Source organism: Zeus faber (assembly GCF_960531495.2).
Source record: "Zeus faber genome assembly, contig: SCAFFOLD_26, whole genome shotgun sequence".
Classification (NCBI taxonomy): Eukaryota; Metazoa; Chordata; class Actinopteri; order Zeiformes; family Zeidae; genus Zeus; species Zeus faber.
In genome coordinates, this window is record NW_028293125.1 from 238,279 (window position 1) to 244,822 (window position 6,544).

Here is a 6,544-nt window from a genome sequence, read left to right on the forward strand (position 1 = left end):
ATTTATGCCTATGAAGGACAAATCCTGGCATTCAATGTTGATTTCTGTTCCATAATAAAGTGTGATTCCACAGGGTAGGAGCAGTACCAGTGGAATGAGAAATATGCGTGGTCCACCAACCCTAGACTAACAAGTGACTGGTGGCTGGACGAGGTTTAAGGTACCCTTATTGATTGTGGGGCATGGAGTAATGTGCTTATAAACACAGGAACCAGTAGGAGGAATTGCTACTCCACTCACGGAGCGTAGAACTAAAAGAAAATGCAGGAATGGATGATCACATCACTGGTTGGTTGGACTCTATGTTTTCCAAATGAAAAGGCCTCATTTTATCATGCATAATCAACGTTGCTATCATTGCTGCTCTGTTAATTGTATGTGGATGTTGTTGTATACCATGCATTTGTACTCTAGTGAAAAATGCATCATGACTGCGTTGGGAAAACCAGAAATACAAGCGTACATGGCATTGAGACAGAAGGAATGTGGCGACACCTATGTTGCTATAGGTATGGGCCTCCTTTCCCCAGCACCAGGACCCCGACATCCTCATCCACGATAACTGCATCTAGTTGATCATTTTGACACGCCCATGTATAGGACCCATAGAATATTAAATGCCACACTGGGACTGAAGAGTGTGCAAAGTTTTGCAATAATTTTGTAGTTTCTCAAGGCCCCAAAAGTCACGTAAACTGTTTTTTTTAACATAAAATTCAACGCGTTGCCACACCCGCATCGTGACGAAAAAAAAATGTTTCAATAACTTTTAATCCCCAATGAGTCTCAATCCAAAAAATCCCCCAGGAGAAGTTCACGAAAGTACAAAGCATAAAAAGTGGATAAAATATTACAAAAACACAGCTTTTTTTGGAACACGAAATCCAACGCTTTGCCACGGCCACATCGTGTGACAATTATTATTTTTTTTAATATCTTTTAATCGTGAAGGTGTCTTGTAGACACTCGCCAAGTTTGAAGCCAGATAAATGGCCTCGGAGGAGTTAACGAAAGTACAAAGCGAGAAAATGAACGGAAAGTGACTAAAATTACACATTTAATCCAAGAAGTTACAAAAGTGTCCCGAATTTTGTTAATTTCATGGTAAAAAGTGAATAGGTTTGATGTTTTGAAATTTTCAACAGGGTGTGTCGGGCCATTTTGCCACGCCCATGCAGGCAACTCATACAATATCAATTGCCACACTGGGACTAACAAGTGCGCAAAGTTTCGTGAATTAGTATCTTTGGAACATGAAATTTTACGTGTTGCCACGCCACCCTAGAAAATAAAATAATAATTTTCTGACCTATTCACCTTTTTCCACGTAAACTCCCAAAATTCGGTACACATTTGTAACCTCTCTAGACTTGGAAAAAATATATATTTCCGCCATGACGGAAACCCAACAGGAAGTCGGCCATTTTGAATTTTCCTGACTTTTTAGTCATATTTATGCTTTGTACTTTCGCGAAACTCCTCCTTGGCGATTTATCGGATCGACTTCAAACTTGACGAGTGTCTACAAGACACCTTCACAGCTAAAACTTATTAAAATACATATATATTTTGGCACACGGTGTGGGCGTGGCAACACGTACAATTTCATGTTCCAAAAGATACTTGGAAATTCACAAATCTTTGCACACTCGTCAGTCCCAGTGTGTCATTTGATATTCTAGTGGTGCCATGCATGGGCGTGTCAAAATGGCCGCCTATTATCTCCTACATATTAGACATTGTGATAATATTATTCTGTTGTTACACGAGTGTGCATACATTCATTTTTGTACTGAGCCTGTAGTCTGCTATTCAACTATTTAACGCCCATTTAACAATCTTGGACCTATACCAAACAATGTTGTCAAAATGTGTCTCTCACCCAAGTGTTTAAGTCTATGTGCCCAGGTCAAAGCAGCCCTACCCGTCCCACTTGAAGGACCTCTACACGGCCGCTGACCAGGTGAATGGGTGGTGATCGCGACTTACAGAGGAAAAGCTGGAACTCTGCCAGATTCCTAGGACCTTTCCAGCAGGGTTAGGGACCCGCACCACTGCAGCAGCAGTTAAGGTGGTAGAACGACCAATATGGATACACGTATCTCATCGCAAGAAAGTTCCTACTCCCCTCTAGGTACTCGTTGAGGAGACAACGTGAGTGTACGCTGAACGCTGCTCACCCTGCAACTGCGATGGAACCACTTCAACCATACCTACATAGGCTACTTGGGTTACTGCCATTCCCCTTACCACAGCCGAAGAAATGTGTGTTTTGGAAGCAGTTATCGAAGGGGCTTTCTACACCAACATTGGCGCCCCACAGACGGCTCCACCGCTGGACTTCTGCTCCACATTTGATTACACCTGGCCACTTCCCACCTTGTTATATGGTCATCATTTTCCTTGGCCCCTCCATCAAAAGGACACAGATAAAACAATATCTCTGTATAAATGTATTGTACTCAATTTATACATCATTTTCTGATCCCTTTGCCTCAATTATATTATACTTAAGCATTATTGCATTTTCCTTTTGTATCATTCCACTGGGGACAACAGAAGGGAGTGTGAGAGAAAAATGATGATCAATGTTAATGAATGATATAATTCTACCACCAAGTGATGTCTGAATGCTGAGGCATATGTTTGTTTGGTGACGCCCGACTCTTTCACAGGAGATCTTACATTCCTGTATATCACTGTCACGAAAGTTTTAGTCGTTATCTCAGTTTTTCTAGATCGTAAAAGGACCATTTGTGTAAACACTCAACGTATGCTTTCCCGGCACTGAAAGTGTTCTACGTTTTTCTTTGTTAAAAAATGTTCTCAGCTATCACCTGTTCCGCTGATAGAAGTGACATCAATTGTTCCCATGACAGAACTGCTAGCGTCAAGCTCTGCTGCAACATCAGAAAACACTGTAGCACTCTCCATATCAGGATAATAAGGAGCAGCATCACTCTGACCTTTGACAAATGTTTGAGAGCGCTGCTATTCCTTCACAAGAACTGGCACATCACTGGCAGGTGTGGCTTTGAAGACACCTCCACAACGGTTGGTGCTGCCTTCCCCTAAAAAAAAGCAAGAGAATGAAATGCATGGACAAAATAAAACTAAAATGAAGTACTACTATCAAAAATGTCATTGAAAAAAGAAGAAAAACAACGAACAAAGCAAACCTGCTCCGTTCCCAGTGTCCTCTTGGAGGCAGTAGCTTTCTGCCAATGTCCCACCGTGGCTTTCCCATGTAAGCAAAGCAAAATTTTCTTGATATAAAATTGATATACAATTGTTGATATAAAAACAATATAAAATTCTCCACACTGGACAGCGCTAGAAAGATGCGATGGAACAAGTTGATAACGGGATGGATCATTCCGGCGACGCTACTGGTGTTGTGTCCACCTGTGAAATCATAGAGCAAAATGTCGATTTAAGACAATGTCTTGACAAAAGGCCAACTAAAAGCACTAACTACTAAACTAAACTCAACTAAACTACTAACTAAAAAGAGAATAAAAAAACCAACAAACTGCAGAAAATCTCCTGGATACAAAACAATAGAGGACGGTTGAGGGGAGCCGACAGCAGAATCAACTGTAGCCCGGAGCGCTCACTGGTAAGTTGTTCAGTTAATTAAAGTGTGTTAGACATGTGTGTGTGTGTGTGTGTGTGTGTGTGTGTTAATGTCCATATGTTTCATAACAAACATATTAAAATTGTTTAATGAAAATCGGTACACTTTGAGTGAATATCAGAGACTATCACAGTTTCCAGAGGGTCTTACCCCAACAATAACAGTGTGCAACCGATTATCTTTCTGCCCCTTCCAACCAGTCTCCACTCAAAAGGGTTAGGTGAAGGATGAGGCACGATGAGCTCTCCCTTCACAACCACTTTTGGAGAGAATGTTGGAAGTGACCTGCCGGGAGAAACCTTTGACTTTCGTGCTGTTGGCGGCGCTGTTGTCTCCAGTTGGCGATAAGCAGCATTTCACAGCAATGTCACAGGGCCATGGTTTCACAACATAGCAAAGTTATTCATAAAATAGCCATCACGTGACATGACAACAAATTGTACAATTGTACTTACACCATCTGTGCTTCACAGCTCTGGGTGGTTCAATGGGAAGTGGTTGGCTGCAGAAAAGTACTTGATGCCTTAAAACAACGATTAGGACGAATAGAAATATGCATACATAGATGTCAACTTTGTTCATTAGAAATATTTATTGAATTGGTTTGTCTAAAAATATATACTCCGTTATACATTTAACTGTACTAAAATTAAAATATGCTTCCCATGCATGCCGCCACAGGATGGTATTCCTCACGGAGCAAATAGTCAGACGCGGAAAGAAGTCCAGGACAAACACCTATACAAACACACAAAAAAAAAAAGGTGTTTATTACAGTACATTTGTTTTCAAAATGTAAAATATGTTCTGCAGAGCTCACAAAGCAAAAGTATTAATAGTACCAATACTACCAAAAATGTACTAAACATGAAGCGTAACTTTGGCCAGCGACTGCAGACACTGACCAGGAGGCTGCGAAAGTCTACTGCTGCCTCGTCGATGGTCCTGCTGGCCGTCAAGTCGCTGCTAGGGGCTACAACACAAACTGCGTCAGGTCTCCGAGACAAAAAAGCATTCAGTACCTCGGTCCCCTGGCATCTTCACAAATCCATCCACAATGCTCCGTAGATGGGAGTCACCAACAAGAAGTACAAACTAGAAACATAGAAAGTCTTTTTTTTTCATGAAAATCACAACTTTTGTCTTCAAGTATTGTTCATAAATAATCAAACAAAAATACCTTCTTATCTGGAGACTCTGCTGTAATGACCAGCTTGTGGCTTCGTCCAGTCACGGTGGAAATTGGCTACAGGCGCACTTTCTGGTGATCACCTGTTTCTTAACAGACAAAAACCCAAAATAAATACTACTGACTTTCCACGAGGCTTCTAAAAGTGTTGAGGCACAATAGATAAATAAGAACAGCACAAGACACTAATTCGACAATAACATTTTGAAATGGCTCCATAACTTAGAAACTGATCATTTTCTAGAACAAGTGTACTGCAATTTAAAGCATCCAAAAACCTTACTGCTGGCTGTAAAGGTGAAACTATTTTTTCTATTGATTGGTCTATAGACCATCATATCGGTTAGTCAATTAACTCTACAAGTACCAGCAGAATGTAGAGAAATAGCTGTTGCTTGAATGTTATTCTCCCTTGTAAGTCGCTTTGGATAAAAGCATCTGCTTAATGACTAAATGTAAATGTAAATGTAAATAACAAGAATATAAACAATTAACAAAATGCGGACAAATAATAGACAGGAATACGAAGGTACGCCCCCCATTGCATGCTGGGGTTTTCACGTGGCATACCCCATGCTAACGCGTCCTTGTGTCTCGTAAAACGTTTAGTGTTGAGTACATAAATCACGGATCATTTTTTGATGATACAAAAACTACTTTAAAAAATGATAACCCTCAAAAAGATTTTAGACCTGAATTTTTGAGCCTCATGGGAACCCCACCTGACTTTTTGATTACACAGGGGACCCACCATGTTATGGTCTATTGACATGCAAACTTTGACACTGAACACTTTTTTTAATCAATAGGTCAGATTCTGATTGAAAAATATAAACCTTCCAAAAGTACAATTATTAATTTGAAAGGATATACAACCAATTTAAGAAATCAGGCCTCAGGCCAACACCACTTAAACATATCAAAAATTGGAAAGTAAAGATTATTTTTCTACCTAGGCACGCTGTAAGTAAATGTAGTAAATTTGAGCATATTATGCAGATCATTTTCGACTTAAATACCGGTTCATCAATTGATTTCCAGATAAGTATGACAAATACCACATATACTTTAAAAGAGAGCACAGAATCAATTGTTATTGAATTTGATGGTTTTGACAGTATAATATTTTCTTCCAAACTTAATCGAACGGGGAATAAACCTACACCCACTGTACAAAAGGTAGATAAAAAATTACAATTATTTATTATAAAATAAAAAGGAGCAGATGGCACAAGAAAACAAACAAGGGCTCACACAGGGCTTAGTAAGTCTCCTGATATGCTTTGTAACAAAGAAAAAGTGCAATGTATTCACGCGGGGGAAGAGTAGTATGGTGGTAAACCCTGACCTTTGGCCTTTGCCTGCACCTAACTATTCATTTTCAATTAATCTGCTGATAAAAACCTACCCTACGGTGGTCGGCAGGAAAACTCACTGCAAATAGACAAAACACAAGCAAATTCAGAAAACATCATCATCAATTTGACAACACAGGCAAGAGATGCAAAACAATGGAAACATTTGCACAGAAACAAACTTAAAAGCAATTCACCACGGACACTTCATTTGGGGAATATATCAGATATGATACACAAACATTTCTTGATGTTTTTATTTTAAGTTTGTTCCTTCGTGAACTTTTCCATTGTGTTGTTGCCTGTGTTGTCAAATTGATGATGACATTTTCTAAATTTGCTTGCGTTTTGTCTATTTACATG